This window comes from Phaseolus vulgaris, chromosome 5 (assembly GCF_000499845.2).
Source record: "Phaseolus vulgaris cultivar G19833 chromosome 5, P. vulgaris v2.0, whole genome shotgun sequence".
Lineage (NCBI taxonomy): Eukaryota > Viridiplantae > Streptophyta > Magnoliopsida > Fabales > Fabaceae > Phaseolus > Phaseolus vulgaris.
Genome location: NC_023755.2, coordinates 12,703,641 through 12,718,731, shown reverse-complemented (window position 1 = coordinate 12,718,731; position 15,091 = coordinate 12,703,641).

The following is a 15,091-nucleotide window of genomic DNA, read 5'->3' as shown; positions in this document are numbered from 1 at the left end:
TGCTACGAAAACAGCCTGAAGACGAAGAGAGGCGTTTTCATGGTGTACGAACGTCCGCCGAGCGCGGACGCAACGATGATCGAGGCGACGCCCGCTAGGCTGACGCTTGAAGAGGCCATAGCAGAAAGGGCGATGCCCGAAGCAGATGTGCCAATGGAGGAAGCGCTCGTGGAAGAGGCGGCGCCCGTAGAAGAAGCGGCGCCCGCCGAAGATGATAATAGGGAGCAACCTGCAGCTAACATCCTAGAAAGGGAGATTGGCGGCAAAGCTTTCAAGTTAGGAAGCTCGCTAAGTCCAGAAGAACAGGAAGGGGTGGCGGAAGTGATTTCGCGCCACCTGGATGCCTTCGCATGGTCCGCCTCGGATATGCCGGGCATCGACCCCGATTTCCTGTGTCACCACCTCAGCATGGACGCCACGGTCCGCCCCGTGCGTCAGAGAAGGAGGAAGTTCAATGAGGGGCGACAACAGGTGGTGAAAGACGAAACGCAGAAGCTGCTGAGTGTTGGCCACATTAGGGAGATTCAGTACCCTGAGTGGCTCGCCAACGTCGTCTTGGTGAAGAAGGCGAACGGAAAATGGAGAATGTGCGTTGACTTCACGGACCTGAACAAGGCGTGCCCAAAGGATTCCTATCCGCTGCCCAGCATCGACGCCCTAGTGGACAGCGCGTCTGGCAGCAAGGTGTTAAGCTTCCTGGACGCCTTCTCAGGGTATAACCAAATCAAGATGCACCCCAGGGACGAGAGCAAGACTGCGTTCATGACTGAAACATGCAGTTATTGCTATAAGGTGATGCCCTTCGGGCTCAAAAATGCGGGCGCCACGTACCAGGGGTTAATGGACAAGGTCCTGGCGCCAATGCTCGGGAGGAACGTATACGCCTACGTAGACGACATGGTGGTGGCGTCGCAGAACAGGGTGCAGCACATGGCAGACTTGGAGGAGTTGTTCAACACAATATCCAAATACCGCCTCAAGTTGAACCCCGAGAAGTGTGTTTTTGGGGTAGAGGCCGGTAAATTCTTGGGTTTTTTGCTCACCGAGAGGGGGATAGAGGCGAACCCCGACAAATGTGCGGCTATTATCGCCATGCGGAGTCCGACATCGGTAAAGGAGGTTCAACAGTTGACAGGGCGGATGGCGGCGCTCTCGAGGTTTGTTTCCGCCGGAGGAGAAAAGGGGCACCCGTACTTCCAGTGCCTCAAGAGAAACAGTCGCTTTGCATGGACTGAGGAATGCGAAGCGGCTTTCGTTAAGCTGAAGGATTACCTGGCGACGCCTCCAGTTCTCTGCAAACCGGTAACGGGCGTGCCCCTCCGGTTGTATTTTACTGTAACAGATAGGGCCATCAGTTCTGTGTTGGTCCAATTGCAAGACCAGAGTCAGAAGCCCATCTACTTTGTAAGCAAAGCCTTACAGGGAGCTGAGACAAGGTACCAAGCACTGGAAAAGGCGGCGCTGGCGGTAGTGTTCTCGGCTAGGAGGCTCCGTCATTACTTCCACAGTTTTACGGTGGTGGTAATGACCAACCTCCCCATACAGAAGGTGCTGCAGAAGCCCGATGTGGCAGGAAGAATGGTACGCTGGGCAGTGGAACTGTCAAAATTCGACATACAGTACGAGCCTAGAGGATCCATTAAAGGGCAGGTGTACGCGGATTTTGTAGCAGAACTTTCGCCCGGAGGTGAGCAAGAGGTGGAAGCGAGTTCACAGTGGCTGCTCTCGGTTGATGGCTCCTCAAACCAACAAGGGAGTGGTGCGGGAATAGTGCTGGAAGGACCTGACGGCATACTGATCGAGCAGGCCTTGCGTTTTGCCTTCAAGGCAAGTAACAACCAAGCAGAATACGAAGCCCTGATTGCAGGAATGCTCTTGGCCAAGGAGATGGGCGCACAGAACCTCCTAGTGAAGAGCGACTCCCAGTTGATTACGGGGCAGGTGTCGGGTGAGTTCCAGGCGAAGGACCCCCAGATGGCGGCATATCTAAAATACGTCCAGTTGTTGAAAGGGGAGTTCAACGCTCTTGAGTTAATACACGTCCCGAGGGAGCAGAATGCCAGAGCCGACCTGCTCGCAAAGCTGGCCAGCTCAGGCAAGGGGGGTAGACAGAGGACAGTGATCCAGGAGACCCTCAAAGCTCCGCGTCGATTCGTGGAACACAACAGGGTGGATGTCCTCCAGATTTATGCATCAAGGGGAATGCCGAGGAGTCATTCCTCATTAACCCAAGATACGCAGAGGGCGCCCCGCATCAGTATATACGCGGGTGCGTCTGAGGAGGAGCAGATGCAGGTTTGTGTCCTGTCCACGGGAGACACCTGGATGACGCCCTATAAACGATACCTGGCGGATGGGGCCCTTCCAGTGGACCCTGAAGAGGGTAAGAAAATCAAAAGGAACGCCGCAAGATATACCTTGGTGGATGGGGTGCTGTTCAGACACGGTTTCACTCACCCTATCCTAACGTGCGTCAGTGGCGATGAGTGCACCAGGATAATGGCGGAGCTACATGAAGGTGTCTGCGGAAGCCATGTAGGAGGAAGGTCCTTAGCCTCCAAGGTAATACGCGCAGGTTTCTTCTGGCCAACGGTGAAAGAGGATTGCGCACGGCACGCCCCGCGGTGTAAGCAATGCCAAAAGCACGCCGAATGGCACAAGGCGCCGCCAGAAGAGTTGCGGTCCATATACAGCCCGTGGCCTTTCCACACATGGGGTATTGACATCTTGGGCCCCTTCCCACTGGCAATCAGGCAGATGAAATATCTGATTGTCGCCATAGAATACTTCACTAAGTGGATAGAGGCAGAGCCCGTGGCACAAATCACTGCGCATAAGGTACAGCATTTTGTGTGGAGAAACATCGTGTGTCGCTTTGGCGTACCCAGGCGCCTGATATCTGACAACGGGACCCAGTTCGCCAGTCAGCAGTTGAGAAATCTGTGCGCTGAAGTGGGAATCAAGCAAGTGTTCGCGTCGGTCGAACACCCCCAGACCAATGGACAAGTAGAGTCAGCAAACAGAGTTCTGCTGAGGGGGTTAAAAAGAAGGTTAGAGAAGGCCAAAGGGGCGTGGGCGGAAGAGGTGCCAAGGATTGTATGGGCATACCACACCACGCCCCAATCCTCTACTATGGAGACGCCGTTCAGTTTGGTGTACGGATCGGACGCGATGATTCCAGTAGAAATACACGAAAGCTCACCGCGTTTTCAAAACTTTGTGGTGGAGGAATCTAATGAGGAAAGACGGGTAAACCTGGATCTGCTAGAAGAGGCCAGGGAAGAAGCTAGAATAAAAGCTGAAGCGATGAAGAGAAGAGTGGAGCGGCAATATAGCTCTAAAGTAAAGCCACGACAGTTTCAGGTGGGCGACCTGGTGATGAGGAAAGCTCACCCTTACGAGTTGGAGAATAAGCTGTCTCCCAAGTGGACCGGGCCCTTCAGAGTTACTGAGGCTAAGGGCAACGGTTCGTACAACCTGGAGACTTTAGATGGAGGCCCTATCCCGCGCAGTTGGAATGCAGCCAACTTAAAATTTTATTTCAGTTGACCTATGTAAGCAGCATGTAACAATTTAGTTGAAGGGGACGCTCTTTTTCCCTTTCGGGGGTTTTTAATGAGGTCACCCTAATAAATGGAAAAACCAGTTGAGAAAAAGAAGTGCCTTGGTTTTCAGCCTTTATTTTTCCTTGTTAGAAGTAATGTGATGCGCCGCCTAGGCCATGGTGTCGCCAAGGAAGAAGGCGTCGCCTAGGTCTTGGCGTCGCCCAGAAAAAAGGCGCCGCCCAAGGAAAAGCATGCATCGTTGGCAGAACGAGACGAAAGGAAGTCGCGCGGTATATGAAGCATATGCAAAGTAAAGTGGCGTTGTAAAGAATTATGATATTGAAAAGTTGTTGTTACAAGCAATGTTCAGTACAAAATGCAAAAACACAAACAAGCCACTTCTCAGCGCTCATCAGAGTCATCACTGGAGGAAGGCGAAGCCTCTTTCCCAGCCCGCAGCGCTCGAGTAAGTCGTGTCCTCTTTTCTCGGCTTATTTTCGAACCTGCACAAAGGGAACAGATGTATTAGAGACACAGTGAAGAAAGACAGGCACAGTTAGAAAGTAACGAAGGTCGAAGTTGCCTAAGGCAGTGGTTCTTACTTATGTACTTCTCAAGAGTCCTAGCGTTGAACTCCAAGCTGATCACCGTAGCGGAGTCCAAACCTCCCGCCTCAGCAAGAATCCGGCAAGCTATTTGATCACTTGGAGCCAGATTTTTGAGGGGTTTGGCTTTGAGGGCCTTTTCCTCTCTCACCCAGTACAGCGGAAACCCATCGAGGGCGTCGGGAACAAGATCAGTACAGCAGATCTTGAAGAACCAGCCTTTCCACCCCGTGAACGAGCTTTGGAAGGGTGTGAAGAGAACTCTTCCGGGAACATTGCTGAGAGTTACCCAGAGGTTGTGTCTCTGTCTCTTCACCTCAAAAAAGTGAAGAAAGAGGTCAACCGAGGGTGCACAACCCAGAAACCCAAAGAGGACATCGAAGGCCTTGACAAAGGCCCAACTGTTGGGATATAACTGGGCTGGAGCCACGTTGATCTCTGTCAGCAGTTCCTTCTCGAACCGGGAGAAGGGTAAGCGCACCCCGATGGTCTTGAACACCACCTGGTAAAAGTAAAAGAAAGGGACCCCGTCGTTCGCTCGTTCGTCTCCACACACTGGCTCCCCCAGAGTGCAAGGGAGCACAGCGATGTCGTCATCGTGCCTCCTCGCGAAGGCCCGGTGGTCGTAAGAACACAACTCCCCTTTGTGTTCCCGTACGACCCTGGTGGAGAGCAAGCATGAACATTCATCAAGAAGTTCGCTCGAGGCCCAAGGGTACAAGTCTTTGGGACTGACCCTGGAGGAAGCATCGTGAGAAGACATTCTTTAACAAGATCAGGATGGCTGGAAATGCAAGAGTTGAGCGAGGGGAGCGGTTAGAACAGCCCTTCGACAGAGAAGAAAGGGTGCAAGAAGAAAGAACGCAAGTAGGTTATGAAGAGTGAGAAAACGATGAAGATAGTTCCAGAGCTTGAAGAGTTAAATAAAGCGGTTAGAGCGCCAAACGATGTGAATGGATGCACCGCACGATTGATACACGTGGCAGAAGATGAAAGGATGACTCTGGCACCACTGGTTTAAATCAGAAAATGTCCCGTCAACAGAATATCCAATGGTACGATCCGCCGTCGAAAATGAGTCAGGGGCATAGCAGGAGTCAGGGCTTGATGAACTGACCAAATGTCCCACAAACCATACAAGTAGCGCCACGTGGATCAAGTCGAATGACAGAAGGTCCCATCAGCTATACAAGGAGCGCCACGTGTATGGCACAGACAAAGCCTTGGGCTCTTCGCTGTTATCAAGCGTTGACCAAGGCAAGAGTTAAGGTCAATGTCGAGGTAAAGGTAACGCCCGAGGCGTTGCCAGGAAGGACGTAAAGGGCGACGACAGCGCGAGATGTCGCGGGTGTCGCCAACCCAAATACCGACAGGCATCGCCTCCCCGATACCCACAGGTAGGAAAGACTGTGGAGGGAGACGAAAGCAAAGAAAAGCAAAGTTAGTCACATGCGTCGCCTCCCCGATACCCACAGGTAGGAAAGACTGTGGAGGGAGGCGAGACCACCGAGCGCCAGCGAGTCACTGGCAGGGTGTTCCCCGATACCTATGGGAAGGAAAGACCATGGAGGGAACAGACCCCCCCACGGCACTTGGCGTTTTAGACACCCGGGACGATACGGTGCTGCTCTAGCAGGCCTCTCCTTAGGCGTGGGCGCCGAGCGTTTGAGATCAAGGAAAAGACCTTTCGGTATCAGAGACGTCCCGAGGACGATACGGCTTCACTAAGTGAGCCTCTCCATGGGCGTGAGGGTTGGCGCGCAACCTTTCCCGATCATACCAAATCGCCCAACGAAGTGAAAGAAATGGGCGAACACGGATAAAATAGTCGAAGCGTGTGGAGGGAAAAGAGAATGAGATCGCATAGACAGAATCGTATGTGGCAGAGAAATAAATGCAACCATGCGGACCTCCTAAATCAGTGACAAAAGTACAAATAGTTCAAAGAATTACAAGTTTTGGCAGATGAAATCAAAAAACGAAGGTAAAGAATGAAGAGTTGAGCTTGAAGAGGAAGGTGGCGGATGAGAAGCAGCGGCTCAGTCGTTCAAGTCCATGGGCACGACCTTCCCGTCAACAACGTGGTGTGTGGGGTTGCAGTTCGATAGGTTGACGCCAGGATTCTCGCAGGACGCCTGGGTTAAGGCCTCTTGGAACCCCTCCTCGAAGGTACCCGCCATCTCCTGGATAAGGGACTTTTTCTCCTTCTCCAGTTCCTCAATGGTGGCGTCTCCAGAGGCCACTTGTTTCTCCAAAGCCTCTTTCTCCACGCGAAGCCGGCTGACCTCGACCTGTAGTTTGTCGTGGCCAGCGTGAAGAAGGTCCATAGCTTTGGCCTGGGTGGCCATTTCCCCCTCCATCAGCTCCGCCTTGGCAGTTTGTTCACAGCAACGGTCCTTCAGGTCCTTTTGAGTTTCTGCGTCTGCTTTGACCAATTCCTGCAGACCCGCTACCTGTACTTGGAGAGCAACTTCACGAGCGTAGAAGTCAGCCTGGAGCTCCAAGACCTCTGCCAGTTTCCTCTCAGCTTCTGCCCTGGACTCTTGTGCTTGTTTCAGAGAGGAACAATAAGCCTCGTTCTGGCGTCCCAGGGCCTTCATCTCCTCTTCCAGGGTGGTTGCTTTCGTTTCCAAGGCCTGGAGAGTTTGAGCTTGCAAGACAGCGTTTCTGGCCTGGGAGCGCCATTCAAGAGCCACCGCCAAGAAGGCCCCCAAATAGAAAGGCATACCTTCCCTCCTGTCGGTACCTTCTGGCATAGTCCCGCCACTGAAACCCCTCATCAGATGCATGATTGGAGGGGGGATGGCAATGAAGTCGGGGGCGGCAGCGTCGGGAGCCGGGGAAGCAGTGGTTTCTGGCGGCGGCAGAGGAGAGGCAGATTCGGCGCCCTCGCCCCTTTCCTCTTGGAGAATCATAGGAGGGAGTGAGGTTGCGCTTAGAGGGTTGTCCATAAAGGGGTTCCCTCCCTGCAGCGGCGTCTCTACCAGAAGAGGAACCCGCGCGGATTTTCTCCTCCTGAAGGGTGCCACGCCTTCTGATTCCTCATCATCTGACAGAATCTCCAAAACCCTTTTCCCTTTGTCGAGAGGGGTTGGAGCCGGTGATGAGGCCGCAGCTAGGGGAACGACGGCGATAGGCGGAGGAGAATTGGGAGTCGGAAGCACTTTGGAGCCAGGTGGAGACGCCGGAGATGGGCTAGAAGAAGCTTCAGCGGTGACTGGAGGTGGCGGTGACGGAGCCGGTGGGAGAACCGGATTGGCAGCAGGGCTGGAGGAGGCGCCTGCCTTAGCGGCACGAGCCTCCTCCAGTGCTTTCGCCAACATTATTCTTTTGGAAGTGCCCATCACCGATCCTACATCAAGACAGGCCAAACAACAAGGATTAGCACTAGAGCGGTTATGTGGATTCACAATACAGGAAGAGATGCGAAATGCAAGTAACATTGTACAGTGAAAAATGGTAATGCAGATAACCATAGCAACTAATGCATCATAAATCGCCAAGAGCAGATACTGAAGTATGTAGAAAGCCCATGGGCATTGAATTCGTTCGCGATGAGCTTGGCGGTATCGAAGACTATCCCCAGTCCCGCCAAGGCTTTGCATATATCCCGGTCAGGCGGGGCAAGTTCGTCCAGAGCCAAGGGCTTCATAGTTATGGGTTTGTCTGTCCAGTACAGGGGAAAGCCCTCTAGAATGGTAGGATCGCGCTTGGTCGCGCGTACCTTGAAAAATTTCCCCTTCCAGCCTTTGAACGAATTCTGGAAGAGCGTCAGGATGATGCGCCCGGCGATGCCAGAAAAGCTCATCCAGAGACTTTTCCCTTGCTTCTTTACCTCGAAGAAGTGAAGAAAAACGTCCACAGAGGAGGGAACACCTAGATAGCCGCAGAGAATTTGGAACCCCCTCACGAAAGCCCAGCTGTTGGGATGGAGTTGGGCGGGAGCAGTGTTTATCTCTGTCAGTAGCTCTTTTTCGAAGGGAGTTAGGGGCAGACGCAGGCCCACCCTTTTGAGCACCATCTGATAGAGGAAGAAGAAAGCGCATCCCCCAGTATCCCGTGAGTCCGCGCAAACGGGCATCCCAGGTCGCACTCGGCTTACCAGGACTTGGGAGTCATGACTTTTGTGGAAAGCATTGAAGTTATAGAGGGCAGGGTCCCCCCTGTGGGCCTCCACGTCCTCAACGGAGTTCAGGAGGGAACATTCGTCCAGAAGTTCGTCGGGGGCCCAGTCATATTCGCCCTTATAATGAGACTTGGGGAGCGGGGGAGGCGCGGTGGTCTTGGTTTTTGCCATCAACGCCAATGCTGAAGATCAAAAGAGAAAGAAAGGGTTCAGAGAAAAGGGGTTTGGAGAGAAGAAAAGGGGAAAATGGAAGAACCCTAGGAGCGCCCTACTCGCAAAAGAACGAAGGGAAGCGAAAGGAACAACGAGGCATACAAACAATATCTAGAGAAGTACGAGAACAACAACAGTCCCAGGCAGTTTCCTATAATGCGACAACAGTGAAGAGTTGAGAGTGCTCGAAACCATACCTTTGCTGTTGAAGTGGAGGCGGTAGGAGAGCGCAGGAAGGGGAGAATCGCAATTGCAGAGAGAAGAAGTTTTAGAGGCGATGAACAGGGCAAAGTAGCAGAGTGAATGAATGTAACAGTAGGGTGAGCGCGGGGTTTGGAGTAACTTAAACGTTACATTTCACGACTCAAGAAGCGCCAACTAAGGGCCGCAGGATCGGGCCACGCGTCAGAGGGTCGATTGCCCAGGGGAAGCGCAAAGGTCTCTAAAGGAGGGCCACGCGATGGGCCACGTGGCGCGCGATCAAGGGTAGCCCAAAAGGCGTAATCATCCCCATTTCAGGGAATGTCCAATCGGTCATTAAGAATACCCCTGTGGTTCAGAAAATGTCGCGTCAGTAATTTGAAAATTTGCTGAGTCAGCAGAGAATGACACGTCATCAGGAAGGCACGTGGATGGCGGGGGCAAGGCTTTAGTCTTTGCGCTGAAGACAAGTCTTCGGCTTAAGACTGGGGGGCTTGTGTACCGTCCCGTATCAGGGCGTTGACTAAGTCAAGGTCGAAGTCAACGACTGGAAGGTCAAAGTCAACTCAAGGTGTCGCCCAGATGTAGAGACGCCAAGACAAGGCGTCGCTAAGGCACGGCGTCGCCTAGGTGAAGGCGTCACCTAGGTGAAGGCGTCGCCTAGGTGAAGGCGTCGCCTAGGTGAAGGCGTCGCCCAGGTGAAGGCGTCGCCTAGGTGAGGGCGTCGCCAGATCGAACAGTGTAAAAGCAAGGCAATCACGGTGTGGTTCCCCGATACCCATGGGTAGGAAAGACCATGGAGGGAGCGACGTCGTGGGAAAGCCTCAGGTCCCGATATCTCGGGAAAGTGATAAAGAGAAGGAAAAGGTGGCTTCAAGGCCATAGTGATAGTACCAGTGAAGGGCAGCCTGACTCGCGAAGTACCCCTGCCGCCCTAGAGACGCCTTCGGGACAGATACGACCCAAGAGGAAGGTCACGCCCAGGATAACCGGGTGCAGGGTGTGAGAGGAAGGCAGATACGCTCTCAGAGTAAGTGGCTAGATACTTGGGGGCATGAGTTGGCACCCAAAAAGCCACCCCTAGCGCAGTAGCACTCCCAAGCAGGAGGACCCACACGTAGAAACGTCCCCAGATGGGCAGAAACGCCCCCAGATGGGGTCATGGCGTCGTGAGGCCCTCCACGTGTACGACAGCAATGCCAGAATAGAAACACCCTCTAGTCAGGTGCCAGGTAATTAAAGATATTCAATACAGTTTCCCTTTTCAGCATTCAGGTACTATTATGGCTCCCAAGCGTTTCAACGTCTTAAATGCGCTACGTTTCGTAATTAAGCGCTTTAATGAGTGCGTTACGTTCGAGTTAAAAGCGCTTTAAGGCGCTTTAAATGCTGGGGCAGTTTAAATAGCGCTGGGAATGTCGGAAAAAGGGTTGGAACCTTTGGCAAACTTAGGAGAAACTCTTTGGTTGCTTGCCCGTGCTTTAAGGTTACGTACAAGTGACTGGAGAATATTTTTGCAAAAAGGAGACAACACACACACAGATACACAGTTCTTTTACCACCTTCAGAGTGCCACACGCGGTGCTCAGATACGTGGGTGGGCAGCTTTTTGGTGTTTCTTGCTGGCTGACTTGAGCGTCGGAGTGCAAACGGCCGCTAGGGCGCCTCTTTGTCCTTTTTTTTGCAGGAATTCACAGGCAATCAGTGGGAAGGAGTCCTTAGCTGACGGTTGAGGTCGCGCATAAAGACGTCCCGGTCAACCGGACGGAACAAGTATACTCATCTATTCCTTTCAAAAACAAGGTTCTTTGGTTTGGACATTGAGCTTGCACATGTCCTCTTCCAAGGCATTTAAAGCATTTAACATCCCTTGTGCGAATGGGTGGAGTGAGCATATCTTTTCCTATGGTTTTGGGAGTCTCTTTTGGTTTTTCTTTGGTTGTACTCTCCCTCTTAAAATCTCTTTTTGGATAGGAGTTAGAGTATGAACCTTCCCTACGACTTGAAGTTTTCCTTAAATTTTGTTGTTCAACTTTGATACATAGTTGAACCAAATCATTCAAAGTCTTGATAAGGTAAGAGTTCAACTTTATCTCTTATCTCAAGATTTACCCCACTTAAGAATCTAGCTATGGTGGTGGACTCATTCTCCCTAATGGAGGCTCTCATCATATATAGTTCTATTTTTTGCCTATACTCCTCTACACTCATGGTTCTTTGTTGGAGTCTTTGGAGCTTGTCCATCAACTCCCTATTATAATAGAAGGGTATATGGCGGCGTCTTAGGGCTCCCCTAAGATCATTCCAATATTCTATGGGAGGCTACCTATGAAGACCCCTATCTCTTTCTATGGATGTCCACCAATACATAGCATTCCCTTGAAAACTAAGAGTGGCTAAGGGTACTTTCCTCTCTTCAGTTACTCTATGGCAAGCAAATAATTGTTCTACCTTCATTTCCCAATCTAAATAGACTTCTACGTTTTCTTTTCCATGGAAATGGGGTAGATCTATCCTAACCTCTCTTGGGCTCTCTTATTCTTTTCTATCTCTTCTAGTTCTCCTAGGGGGTGGATGATAATATTCATTTATCCTAAGGCTTTCTTCCCCAAAAGAATCATGATTTTGAGAACTAGATGCATGTGAACGTATATTTTTATATTTTTGAGAGCTTTCATCATTTTCTTTAGCCATTTTCAACTCCTTGTTTTGGGCCTCATGCTCCAATTGTCTATATGAGAATGATTGAAAGTCCTTGGCTAATTGTTTTATAAGAGATTTAATGGACTTTATATCACTTTCATCAGATTTAGAAGAGTGAGTTGACGTGACTAAAGCTTTGTGTTTAAAAGTACTTTACCTCAAGAAAGAAAAGGAAAGTAATGAAGGTAGCTTTCCAGGAAAGAGAGGTGAGTCACTACGACTTCTTAAGTACCAAGTCTTTCCTTGCCAAAACCTATCCCTCAAGACTTCACACAATTCTTTTTCTAAGTAATTTACTTAGATCACAATTAGTAATGAAAAGTCAAATTTTATGCAAATGAAAACAATGCAAAGCAATTAAACAATGCAAAACAAGTAATTAAAGCAAAGCAAAACAAGTAATTAAAGCAAAGCAATTAACTAAGCACAAATTAAAGATTGCTAACTACAAAGCTTTAAACCAGACGAATCCTAAGGTGACGCTTCTAGACACTTGGAGCCATTGAAGACACACTCACCGTCTACACGTGATTAATCCACTAATTAATCAAGTTTAAATGTAATTACAACTCAAAGAAATACAAAGAAATTGAATTACACAAAAATAAAATTCAGATTTCTACACTATGCACTCCTTGGCTTGTGGTTGATCTTCCTTGTTGTGTTCCAGAAAGTGTGTGTTTGTATTTGTATTTGTATTTGCTGCAGCTCCTTGCCTTAACCTCTTATGGTTAGCCAATTAAAATCTTCAAAACAGTACCTACTAAGTAGAGATAGACTCACCACAAACTCAATTCCACTTAACAAGCACCAATTTGAATTGTGTCCACCAACAATTTAGAGGTCAAAGAAATAAAAGCAAGAAACAATTCAAATTTTAAATTGGACAACAGCAAATGGATTTGAATTATATGACACAACTAGAAAGAGTTTTGAATAATATTGGACAAGAAATAAAAATAAGCACTCTACAAAGGATGGCACACAAAAGGAACCTAAATAAAGGCACTAGAATTGATTAGAAAAACCAAAACAACACTACTGGAAAATTTAGGTCCACAAAGCGTGACTTAAAATATTTATGCTGAGCTGGCTATTTTGAATTTGCTTCTGAAATTTTAACCACAAACGATTCAAGGTCTTGGAAAACTTTTGGCGCTGGAATCACACCAAAACTATGCACCAATTAATTGTGATAAATTTTTCAAAATCATTGTCCAACTACCGTATCTTTTGGCGCCAGGATGCACACTTTTTTTTGCTTTATTTATCATTTTTTCTCTATTTTGTCTTTTGCTTTGATTCTTTTCTAGTACATCAAACTGTATAGATCCAGATTTTCATAATTTTTCTTCAACGTATTTAAAATTCATAACAAAAAACAGCTAACACAGAATTTGAAAATTAGAGTAATCTTAATTATGGAATTTAAAAACAGAATGAAGATCTTCAAAAACACAATGGAGTGAATGTATATGAATTTGTATGGATCTAACATACAAATATGAACTCAAACTAAAAGAAAAAAGCACCAAAGGATCAATAAACACAGAACTATAAATCTGGACTCAAATCAAATCAAGAAACCAAAATTATCAACAAAATCAGCACTACATGGATTTGATGACAAATTAGGAGAAACATGACTTAGACGAAACATAATTGGATTCAGAAAATAAAATGACTCAAGACACATATAATGAACCGATTAGAATTGCAAACAAGACTCAAACAAACTAAAAACAAAACAGCAACACAATTCTATATAGATTCCTACACAAATGTGAAAATTAGAAGCTCAAGAACAATTTGAACACAATGCACCGATTGGATTTCTCCAAACAGCATCTAAATCAAATTAAAATGCAAAAAACAGCAAGACAACGTGGATAATTGAAGAACAACACGGAAATAAGAAGAACACAAAAGTTAAAATGAAAGAAGACACTTAGCTCTTGTAGAACCATAACTCATGATACCAAATGATGGATTTGTGTTCTCCTCTTTGCGCTTTTGAATGTGAATTGCGGAAGCTCCATGGATTGAAGGTGGACAAGGATCTCATGTAGAGAGCTGGACTCCTTGAAGGTGCATGCTAAGTATGAAGAGTGAGTGGTGAGGCCATCTCACTTGGAAGATGAAGGTAGGAAGATTAAGAGCCTATTCCTAAGAGGTTTTAGGCAAAAAGTGAGAATGGCACAAAATTGGCAGCATTTCACTAATGAATTAATCTTCAAAATACATGAGGTAGGCTCATCCTTTTATAGCCAAGGAGGACCGGAAATGGCAAATGGTGGGAAATTCAAAACCTAAAGGTTTGAAAGTTGGCGCCTAATTGTAGCTCACATGGGAAGTGTGACTAGGTGTGCTCAATCTGTTCCAATTAGGTCTAAATGACCGGCCTTAGTTAGATTAGGTGTTTTTAGAAACCCTAATCTAACTTAGGTTGGTTTTTAGATGCCTACATTCAACCTAATTACAATTAAACAAATTTACAAAGAAAATTCCTGATCCTGCCTGTTGACCAAAACGCTGGAGCCTTGCCTCGTCAAACTTGGATCGACATCTGCGCCGTGTTAGCCTCCGTCCTTCACCGCGATCCACCTCAAGAACCTGCAAAAGACAGAACGGCGCCGCTGTGGCCGATCATGCTCCGACGCCCAAGTCAGCGACTGAACCACCAATTACTAAGAGAAAAACTCAAGAACTCTTAAGGAACCGTGCAAAAGTTCTCTCTCAGCGTACTCTCGTTCTCGCAGTTGTAAAGAAGTAACCTAAACGCGTGCGTACCTCAAAGTTTGTTGGAAACTCTTATATACCTGGGCACTTTCTCTCTCCTGGCAGTTACACATCTGGACACGTGGCTCGCATCCAGCTGTACACGTGCCATCATCTGGAGCATCCTTGACTTGGGCGCCACTTCTTACTCTTCAGGGTTTTGGCTAAGTTACTTATGCATGACACAACTCAATGCATAGTTCCCTTGGAGCGTGATCTCTTCTGGGTGGCGAGTTCGGGTGCCTTCGTACACACCTTCCCTGTGGTCTCGCCGGTCGCCTTCATGATCTGCCCTACCTGCTTCATCGTGTATGTTCAAGTAAGCTGTATCCCGAGCTCATCCTCTGGCCAGCTGGGAAATGACTATCTGCCTTCATCTTCGGCGATGTCCTTGTTTCGGCGATCTCTAATCAATTGGTCGCCTGGGTTTACATCTGGCGACTTCATCTTCAACCCGGTGACCGCCGGTTTAGGTATGCTGGAGATCAGAGCACGCCAACTTAATAATTGGCGACTACACGAGCCCCCCGACTTCCTTCCCTTCTGCCAGCCAGGTGTCCCTTTTATCACGCCTATATGATAGCTCGATGCCACGTCATCATTTCCGACTACCAGGGCGGTACAATTCCTATGCTACTTTGACAAGAATTTAAAGACTATGCTACGCTTGAATTTGGACAACTTGGAACATGTAGAGGTAAGTTTCTCTGCCATCAGTAGCAGTGTTCCAATCCTCATCAAGCCTCTTAGCCATGGCCCTTGTAGTTGGCCAAATATGTCTTGATGTTTGGGTCTCCTCTGGGTTGGTGCTTGGCCCTCTTCCATCAACCTGGGTATCAACTTGTGCACCTAATGTCTAGGGCCATCTGTCCTAGGAGTGTCCTAGTTGTTCACGTGTCATGCATGCGGCTCACCCCTGG